The following is an 11,556-nucleotide window of genomic DNA, read 5'->3' as shown; positions in this document are numbered from 1 at the left end:
GTACCAATTCATGCGGTGGCTCGTTGCATGGTTGATCCCAATGCTAGACAAAGGTTCTACGGGAACAGGGTCACCGTTGTAAATGTTGTGCAAATTGATGTTGGTACCCTCCCATACATATGCAAGCCAATCTCCACTCGCACCGAGCCTAACCTGTGAAACAGTGGGCAGGGAGAGAATTTGGAAATGGACACGGAAGTAGTCTTTAGAATGCATTTACTACGTGATCAAACTCATCTTACGTGCCAATCGGAGGAAATCTAAGTGCCCCTCATCGTTGGCATCTCAAGGGGCGTCAACTTGCAAGTACGGCCATGCCGCGCTGGAGAGACCCCCAAGGAAACATCCTCGTGCGTTCCACAGAACATCAAGATGCATTTGTATGAGTAGTTTATCTTCTGAGAGAAAAGGATGAACGAGGGAAGGCCTCTAGAGATAGAGATGGACACTACTACTACCAATGTGCTGTCCCGTGCGTTGCAATGGATCGAAAGTAGTAGAATAATACTTGTACACGTGCTTGAAATATAAACACTCTAATTTTGATATACATGTGTCAGCACACATGATAGCTTGTCCATGGAAGTTGAACCACAGCAACCATCACGTTTCTTGTTTCTACCACTGCCACACTCACACGCGATTCCCACGACACCGCTCCAACCCACGGCACGACGTCCCCTGATGTGGACATGGATCCTCTGACATGGCTATCACTGCCTTGCCATGCCTTTCCTTCGCTGACAGGTGGGACCCACGCTTATGGGTCCCCCATGTCAGTCACAGAATGGTAGGATTGTTCGCGTCAGGGGATCCTCATCCCCCCGACGTGCCCCTCATCTCTCTCGGCCCCACCGCTCCTCTGCCTTTGTGTGCATGACATGCGGGCCAGCTGAACTACGGCGACCATCAACTTTGTACCACAGACACACCCGATTGGACGCGGTTTGCCTACTCCGCTGCTGTGCTCCGATCCGTACTACCGCACCATCGAATCCTCAGCTGGAGTAATTATGTACTATAGGTAGTACCCGCCGGTGTGGCCATCTATGCCTCGTAACGCCCCAGCACCCAGTTGTGGCACCCTCACCACGGCCACGCCACCACCGGCCGGTTCATCTCGAACGAGTGAGTCATGAACCACGCCACCACCATGAGAATGACATGTGGGCCAGCCGCATTTAAGGTCCACATGTCATTGACTCATAGGCCGGGCACTAAACCACTGAAGTTCAGTCCCGTGGGCCCCGAGAGGGAAATGTAACTCCTGCGGCAGGCCTTGTGGTTCTCCCGCGGTACGAGCTCGTGCCAAAACTGGAATTTGTTTCTTACTACTACCAACTAGTACTAGTAAGGTACACGTGCATTGCACGCATGAGATTCTGATGGTTTGTGCATTATGCTTCTACATGTGGAGTTTTCTGGATTCTAACATGTGGCAAAATCTTGTGGAATGTAAGGTTAGGAAAGTTTGATTAACTTAGGTGAGTGTTTGGTTCAAGCCACACCTTAGGCAAGCCACACTAAGGCCCCACGTGACATACACACAAAAAATGTGGCAAGATTCCCTTAGGCTTGCCAACTTGTGGCTCTCATTTTGAAGAACTAATAACTTTGCGTAAGCTTAGTTGTGGCAAAGTTAGTCATGAATTAAGGGGCTGTTTGGTTCCTAGCCACACCTTGCCACACTTTGCCACACCTAACCTTAGGCAAGTTTGACCAAGTTAGGTAGGTGTTTGGTTCTAGCCACACCTAAGGCAATGAGTTTTTTATGAGCAGTGAGCCCCACATGTCATAGACATAAAAAGTGTGGCAAGATTCCCTTAGGCAAGCCAAAGTGTGGCTAACAATTTGAGCAACTCAACTAAGGCAAGTGTGGCAAAAATCATGTGGCAATATATGGCAAAGATAGTCACAGTCCAAACAACCCCTAAGTTCAACCATAGAGTCTTCTAGAATATACATGTGGCAGAATCTGGTGGATGATATCCAACGGCCAGTAGTGCTCGGATTTGCCATCTTTGTACCGTCGGATTGGCTTCATCCAATGACCAACTTTCAAAGTTTTTCACACACTATATAGGGGGTATAGACATAGATGTGCCGGTTCGTTGCAATGGATCCAAAGTATATCTATTTAGTGGAGTGCACTCTAAACACATTATCTATTTATTTTTCTCTAACCTTTCGTAGCCATGCAACCAAGCCACATAAGCTTCATGGGTGCCCCCCACATCATATTACTCATACTGCGTTGATTGAAAAAAGATAAATCACCCAACAAAAGATCTTCCCATTTTTCGTTCCTACGATGTTGTGCCGTGCACATACCTACTACAGTAGTTGTATAGTGGTAGTACTAGTAATATAGTTAGGAGTACAAACTTGGTACTAATAGGAGTAGTACTAGTACGGAATGCTCCTACTCTATCAACGAGCCCCATCTGACACCAAATTTCTTGGCTTCCGTGCTACAGCTAGATCTTCCCCTCGTTTCTGTTTTCCAACCCTGCGGCGGCGGGGTGTCGGTTTGCTCAACGGCGGTCCCACATGAAAGTGAAAACGCTAGGCAACACGCTTTCCCTAAGGTATGTGTCATGCCGGACGGGCCGTGGAGTACTCCCGATTCCCGGGCGTGTGGGGGTGCGACGCGAACGCGGCAGGCCTTTTCCTTTTACTAGCAATGTGCATGTGCGTTGCGATGGGTCCAAAGTAGTAGAATAGTAGTATTTGTTCACAAACTTGAAAGAAATCACTATTGTTTAGATATACTCCTAATATATTACTCCCTCCGTACCTAAATATTTGTCTTTTTTGAGATTTGAAATGGACTATCACATACGGATTATATAGACATATTCTAGTGTTTCTAGCAAGATGCCCGCACGTTGCACGAAGTTGATGGAAAAGGTAAGCACAACTTATAAATTTACAGATGGAGTACTAGTTATAGTGATGCATATAATTAAGCAAAGGGATCGCACATGTCGGTATTGACTGGAATGAGAATGCAACAGCACAATAAGAATTAAGGCCACGATGATGCGATCGCAGTGGTGGTTACAGAAGGCAAGAAGAAAGATGGATCCATGAACGTACGACCTACTCCTCCTCAACTTAGTGCGCCGGGCCACCGACCGGCGGCTATGGAGCGGCGGCTTGGCGATGTCGAGGTGCTTCTCAACAAAGGCATCCAAGGCTTCCAGCCGGTTGAGGAAGGCCAACATCGTAGCGTCCTCACTGGCCTTGTAGATACCTATGTACACGATTTGCTCGTACACGTGGATGTGTAGGTCAATGAATTCTTGCAGGGCGAGGCGCCTCGCGGTGAGCGCGACCTCCAGGTGGACATTCTTCGTGGCGCCGGTGGGCAGTCGCAGGGCCACCAGTGCTTGAAAGAGGTTCCGCCCATGGAGGCCAATTAGGGTGGAAGGCAATGAGGAGCCCGGGCGCGCGGGCTAGAGGAGTACGGCAATGTTGTCCGCAAGCTTCTTGAGGACGGTGAACTTGTTACTGGTGGCAACGATCATCTGGTCCAACTGAGAGTCGTAGTTGGCGTCGACGGCGGACATCCACCAGCTGGTCTCCAACACCGTCTGGAGACGATCCTCGGCGCCATGCCGTAGGCCGGCTTCATGGACCATCTGGCGCAGCCACTGGCCGCTCACGCGCATCGCTGCCATGGGTCTGGAGTGAGCTCTTTTGCGCTTAGTGTAGGTGCCTAGGCAAATTCTTAGGTGCGTACAATGTGGTAGATGCATTGGAATGGAGGGGCGCCTTTATATGAGGTCAATGATGGCAAACTGCATTGCATTCACATCGTGCAGCCTCTTTTCCCGGACCTCGTCCCATTACTTCCCTCATGCATTAATTGAAGGAGGATGCATTGGCCGTTCAACATATCGGGAACAGCTACTCCCTCCTTCGTCTGCATTAAAGCCGTATCGGGAACTGCGCCACCCGCTGTCAAATCGAATACTCCCTCCGTCTAGGTGAGTATTAAGTCATCTTACGAAAACCAAATAGTAAACACATAGGCGTGGTGCATTAACTCTCACGTTGTTTCTTATTTTTTGACATAAATAGAGGAATCAACCAATAAGAGATGTGGGGCTTGTATGCTTTTAATGACTTGAGACTATCAAACATGACATGCAGTGGTCAGTTCATTGCACAAGAACAAATACTCACACGCATCTTATAGCATCACATCCAATGGCTATAAAAGATGAACGAGACCAAATTATATCTCATCTAGATGAGTTCTAGCAAAACTGTATTAATAATACTTAGTACTCCTGCGCCATGTATCATATATTAGTATCATGTAGTACTTTATTTATTTCCATGTATGACACATAGTACTCAACTCTCTCTCTTTCTTCATTTAATTCTATGACACCTCATCAAAATTGCTAAGGCTAGTACCATTACAACCAGCCTTACCTAAACATTAAGTTCTCTCGTTTTCCTCTCCACCTTGGTCACCTAGACGGAGGGAGTATACTGCGCGGGCTTTTCCTACGCGGTAGGAGGCGGGGCAGTTCCGCCTAGTCGGTTCGACAGAGACGCGAGAAGACGAGGGAGTAGGCTGCTGCAAACGTAGGGCTGTGTCATTTGACATCGAGTTACTGCTGGATAGGTGGGGCCCCGTGATTTGACTTGCCATTATCATTTTAACTGCGGCGCTACGACCGGCGTGAGTCTCCCGATTCTTGACCACCTCCATACAAGTGCCTCTCCCAATGCTCCACCATGTAGACTGTAGTAGAGGCTGGCTCTTGCATGAGAGCCCACTTCTCCACTTTTTCCTTGCCTCTCTTTCCTCCACATATGCAAAAATGCCATGTAAAATGCACTATTGTACTTAGGTTGGTCGTAATGGAGAGTATCATATACTAGTATCATGCATATGATACTTTTGTATGATACTACATCCGTAATGCATAATATCATGTGTTGGTATCATAGGATAGTTTATTTATTGTCATGCATGACACATAGTAGCACATCATTTAATATGATACTACAGTACCATATTATGATACTCAACTCTCTCTTTTCTTCATTTAATTCGACGTCCCCTCATCAAGATTGCATAGTTGGCATGCATCTTACTACTCCCATTACAAGCAGCCTTACTTGCTCCTAAAGGTGCTAAGCTTGCCATATAGGCATAAAGTCTGATGTGGCAAGTTAATCAAGAAGAGAGAGACTAGTTTGGTGACCCAAGGAAGAAACGGTGCTAAGCGCGTGTACCTAGGTGAAAAGACAATTTTGAGTCTATAGCTAATTAAATGAAGCAAACTTAGCAACACCATTTCATTGGAGTAGGTCACTCCTTGGCAAATGCAATAAATACTAGTACTCCTTGTGTCCCATATAATATAAGAACGTTTTTGGCACTACACTAGTGTCAAAAACGTTCTTATATTATTGGACGGAGGGAGTACCAAGAAAGAGATAGAGAGGAGTAAAAAAATACACTTATAGCCAACCTTATAGCTAACCTTGTTTTAGTATGAGTGACTAAGTGATGACTATGTATGACATGCCAACATCAGATAGCCTAACGCACCGTGTTAAACCTCCAAGGGCGCGACCGCACGAGCGACGCGACGGTCGTGGTAGGTGCGACCATGATACGGGCTGTTGGCAGCCCTTGGATCTGAGATCAAAGGGTCGCATGCTAAGTTGCTGAAAATTTGCAGAATAACCCTCTAGGATAGGATATTCACCCAAGGTCTAGAATCATGCCATGCAACCGTTCAATCTCAGATCCAAGGGCTCTCGGAAGCCCGTATCATGGGAGAATGGAAAGCCACTACCTTGCCATTCGCACGCTGGAAGTTCGCTCCTACTCATCCTCGCACGTCCTTCAATACTATGGCGGTTCGCTCCTAGTTGTCCCGTCCATTCACATTACGGCGGTTCCACTAATCCTAATCCTCCTCCCAAATCCATGGCGTCCCAAATCTCCACGATCGGCGGTGAGTACAAGGTTAGAACCATCACCGGCGATGAGTTCGACGTCATCTACACCCGTTCTTCCGCGACGGTGAAAGGATGCCTTTCTCGCTTCAGACGCATGTTTGAAGACTTAGATGATGAGCGGGTCGCTGGGCTATATGTTGAGTACACCACAGTCGACGAGAGAAGGATCTAAAGGACGAAGAGATGAAGAAGCCCGCCGTGATCCAGGTTTGCGTGCATGACTTATGCTTGGTCTACCACATATGCCATGCCGACGTTGATTGCCTGGATTTTAAGGAGGTCCTAGAGAGCAACCTAGTCAAATTCGTTACTGTAGACTTTGGTAACGACAAAGAAGTCCTGGGTCGGATAGGCCTCGTTGTAGGCAACACCTTCGACCTCCAGAATAATCGGCTGGTGTCCTCTCGTCAGCCTTCAATGCTGACCCTGGCAGGAGCCATGGTTCATCCTTCGTACGGTAAACTGGAGAAACCTACATACACGTTTCATCGTTATGCATGGCAGTGGAATGTACTAGATATAGACCACATCCAATATGCTGCAATGGATGGCTACCTTTGTTTCAATATCTACAAGGGTTGGATGAAGAGCAAGAGCCCAGTGTGCGGTTCAAGCAAAGAAGTATCGTCCAAGAGGAAGAGGGACAAGGACGAAGTCGAGGACGTGGATGAGTACTCCGAGTAAGGTGGCAGTGTCGTTGCTCATGGTGGTTCTAAGGCTGGTCATAGTGGGGAGTAACTTAGACTAGTAACATGCATATGTTACTAGTCTATATTACTACCTCTACAGTCCATAGTATCATATATTAGTATCATAGGTGGTCTCATTTATTGCCATGCATGACACATAGTAGCATCACATTTATTATGTTACAGTGTCTACCTATGTTACTATAACCATCTCTCTCTTCTTTAATTGCCTGCCACATAAGCATGTTTGCGAGTCCCAAGTGCATGATACTACTTATGTTACCCCCACTATGGCCAGCCTAATGCAGTGTCTCCGGAATAGTTGCAAAGTTTAATTTCAGGTGTGCTTAATTTAATTTGAGGGGTGTGTTGTGCTGAGCCCCCAGCAGAACTATGTAATGTTTCTTCTCGTTACTTTCATTGTTTAGTACATACATACTAGTATTTCTTACATTTCATCTTTTAGTTGGTATAGTACTACCACTCGTTTCTTCACATTATATAAGTACAATATATATGGTCAACATCATATAGCCAGCAATTTAGTTGTCCAAGAATTTCAGGGTGCTTAGTTTTGTCAATCAATTCCAGGATGCTTAATTTTATTTGAGGGGTGGGTTGTGCTAGACACCATTATTGTGACTAGCCTTTTTAATACTACTATATGCATAATTTGGCGACGAGCGCTCTCTATATGGACCACCTTTTTTTTATTTCAAGTTTTGCTCCATGGCGCAATCCATCGATACTACTGCTGTACAAAAGTATACATTTTTTAAAAGGCTAGAGGGCGGGGCAGTCTAGCTCGGTCGGTTTCACGAGAGGCGAAGGCATTTGTGATTTGACGGCTCATTACTGCTGTCAAATCGAATAGTACTGCGCCGCCCACTGCATGCCCGGGGCCTCCATTAAACCCCTCCATTAAACTCGCATGCAAACCAAGAATCCTACTCAGACCACACGTCCGTTCATGAGCGGGCCGGAATTAAACGCAACACCAGCCGAGCTCCTCCCGTCCGCCCTCAGTTTAAACGAGGCCAGACGCCGGCCAAGCTCCTACCGTCCGCCCTCTATTTACATGAGGCCAGACAAATAGCGGGCAAGAATCGCACCCCTCCGCCGCTACTCCATCTCCTCCTTCACCATTTTATCCACTCTTCTGATGGCGTCCGATGAGCCGTTCTCCGGCATATTACCTGTCTGGGTGGCCCGCCGAGCCCTCCGGATACGGGCGAGGCCGCTCGGTGCTTCACCAACCTCGCTTGGCCCGACGGAGCCAGTTGCCGCCCCAAGCAGGCGCGTGGTTCAGCAACTCGCTGCTCCAGTTCAGCTTGATGAGGAGTGGTGAGTTGCTCCACGCCGGCACGGCGGCGCGCACGCCGGTACGGGCGCCATCACTGCCGTGTCATACCGCGCCACCAGTGTCTGCGGTGGCCGCGCCTCCCGTGTCTATGGGCGCGCCCCCCGTGCCTGCGGCAGCGCCATGCAGGCAGAGACAGAAGCTGGGTGTGTGAAGAGCGATGGGTCGGTGGCCATATTCTCCGTGTCCGCCGCCATCATCGAGGAGAAGTAGAACACGGAAGGCCGCCGCCACTTGGAACCCATGAAGGCCACCGCCGAGGCGACGACTGCGTATTCAGGTGGTTTCTTTGCTGCTTCGTCTCTTCCGAGGACCTTCGTCGACCCCGCAAGTGTCTGACGGACATGAGGAAGACAAAGGGATCCGTGGGCGGCCATTTAGAACTAAAATAAGTCTAGATACATCCATTTCTAGGACAAGTATTTCCGGACGGAGGGAGTATTAATTATACAAGAGAGCCGGATTGGCACCTCTTAGTTCATGTAAATGTAATGAAATCCATCATGTTTATATGAAGATCCGGCTTTTTATACGAAATCCTTCATGCTTATATGAAATCAGTTGTGTTTGTATGAATTTCATCTGGTTGGTTAGAGTTGTAAAAATGTATGCCGCTGGCGTTTGATGTCGTCCTCCGCGGAAGGAAGCGGGAGGAAATTTGTCGGCTGCCATTCGAGATGCTCTTTATGCTGGAAATAATAGAGTGACATCCAATCCATTTGAGTTAATTGCCTGTATGATTGTCCCTCTATAAAAAGATAATTGCATGTATAGTGTACACGTGACTTGCAGGGTGGCTACAGCTTCATATAGAAAGTTAAAAAGAAACAAGTCCATCCTTAATCTTGTATTCTAAGTACTCTGTGGGTTCCACTATCAGTATAGTAGCGAACGAAGTATATATTAAATAAGTAGAGTAATATATAATATAAAAATCTAAAGTTAAAAGATAGAATTCGAACTCATGTCATCGTGTTGCGAGCATCCGGCGCTAACCAGCTCATCACATTTTTCTTGTAGACCATGCTGGAGATATATCTCCATGTCTACTCTTATATATACTCCATTCGTTCCTAAATATTTGTCTTTTTCAGATTTCAAATGGACTACCACATACGGATGTGTATGTAGACATATTTTAGAGTGTAGATTCACTCATTTTGCTCCGTATGTCTTTTCGGGAAGGGGTTAGATGTCACATCCCTAGTTCTGGTATGCACTAGACTAGCCCTGCATGTGTGCATCATGTTTAAATTTTTTTTAAACCTGAAATGGGGATTGCCTAAACCCTAGAATCAAAGGAATTCACTAGGTTCAACTAAAATAATTTCAGTGAATCCAAATGGCTTTCAAAAATGTTCATCATTTCGGGAAAATGCTAGAAGCAATAACCAGTGGTGTTGCACATTTTTCCATGACATATTTGGTCACTGAATTAAATCATACAGTATTTGCAATTGGGCATTTAAATGATATATATTATTTTAATTGCTCAATTAATTCTGAACTTAAGTGTGGGCTATCAGGAATAACCCCAACAGAGCCCACAATTATTTGCAGGATTTTTGGAAACGTTTTAGTATTTTTAATAAAGCCCTAAAGCTACAGAAGAAATAGAAAACTAAAACAAATAAATTAGAGAGAGAGAGTACCTGGGCCACTTACCTGACCTTACCTGTAGCCGGCCCATTAGGTAGCCCAGCCCACCAGGCAGCCGTGCCATCTTCAACCTCTGCCAGTAGGCAGAGGCGATGATGCACGCGCTCGCTGGGAGGCCTCCACCTCCTGCTTCCACCGAGGCGTTCCCGAGCCTCCCCCTCACGCCACCGCGATGCCACGAACCCCCCTGGTGGCCCCTCTCTCCTCTCCCTCACTCGCGGCTCTCCCTCCCCCTCCTATGTTTCTCTCCCACGCGACCACCGAGCGCGCCCGTCGCCGCCGCTCGTCGCAGTCGTAGCCACCACCGTCGTTCCACCCCACCAGAGTGACCAAAGGCTCCGCCTCGACGCCCCCGACCTCTCCATGAAGCTACACAACGCCGGGAGCCCTGCATCGCCGCCCACGCCGTCTTCCCCATCTCCGGCCGCCCGAGATCGCCGGCTTTGCTACGTCGTCGTCCGACCTCCCCCGAGCTTGCCGTCTGCCCCAAACGACTCACCGTGAACCCCTGCCTCCTCTCCCCTTGCTCCCGTGCTCCTTTTCTCGCCATGGCCACCGTTCCGCCGGTGACCGATTCGCGCTGCCGCCTGAGCTCCTCGCCGGCGTGGCCAGAGGCCGTATTCGTCGCTCCTGGGCACGTGAACGTGCTCCAGACCTTGCCAGGAACCCAACCCGCAACCCAACTCGCTCTCTCGAGCGCTGCAGCCGCGTTCCCGCACCCGGCCGAACTCCGGCCGTCGCTCCGCCCGTCGCCGCCGCCGCTACACTGCACCCCGGCACCTCCCGCTGCCTCCTTTAGATGCGCCGCACCGCCAGCTCGCCGTAGCCGCAAACCACGAGCGAAATGGTGCTCGTTAGCGCCATTCCGAGCAACTCCGGCGATCCTCCGCCGTTGGGTTTGGTCGCCGGCGTCCAACTCCGGTGGCTGCTGACGTGGCACCGTCATTAGTGGCTAATGATGCCACTAACTAACCCCATAGCTCGCTTACGGATGGGCCCCACTACTTAACTAACCCTGCTTGGCTCCTGTTTAGGTTACACTAACCCTACGGGCCCCGCAGGTTAGTTTGACCTGGCCACATCACACGTTGACTGGCCCCACGCGTCAGAATTGACCCAGCTGACGTGGCCGTTGACTGCGTCCACATGTCAGCGACACTAATCAGCCCCAGTCACTGACCAGTGGACCCCACTGGTCAGGTTTGACCTAAACCTGCCCTGTTGACCTGATGATGTCAGGGTGATGTCATGCTGACGCATTAAATGATTTTCCGGATTTAAAATAAATCAGAAAATCCAGAAAATATCCCAAACTTCAAAAATTCATAGAAATTCAACCGTAACTCCAAATTAAATAATATATATATGAAAAATTATCAGAAAAATCCAATCTATCCATCTGTACTATTTTCATGCATGTTAGAACAATTTATAGCTGCTGTTTAGGACAATTAAATTAAATGACATTTAAACCTTCACATATGGAGTTTGAATTTGAATCTTGGATTCAAACCAACTTCATTTAACTTGTTGCTAGTTGCATTAGCTCAAACCACAGCATATTGCCATATCACATTCATGCATCATATTGTTGCATTGCATTGATTGTGTTCTCCCTTGTTTGCCGGTATTTGTCCCCTCTCAGTAGACGACGTTCCAACGATGAGTTCGATGACACCTATGAAGAGCTATATTATCTTCAGAAGTGCCAGGCAAGCAAAACCCCCTTGTTCATTTCGATACAATCCCACTCTCTCGCTCCCGCTCTCTTTTACTGCATTAGGACAACAACGATTCATCTGTTACTTGCTGCGGTAGGTGAACCCCCTTTATCCTTTGCATGACATGTCATTG

The sequence above is a fragment of the Triticum dicoccoides genome, chromosome 5B, assembly GCF_002162155.2.
Source record: "Triticum dicoccoides isolate Atlit2015 ecotype Zavitan chromosome 5B, WEW_v2.0, whole genome shotgun sequence".
Classification (NCBI taxonomy): Eukaryota; Viridiplantae; Streptophyta; class Magnoliopsida; order Poales; family Poaceae; genus Triticum; species Triticum dicoccoides.
This window is presented reverse-complemented; position numbering follows the sequence as displayed.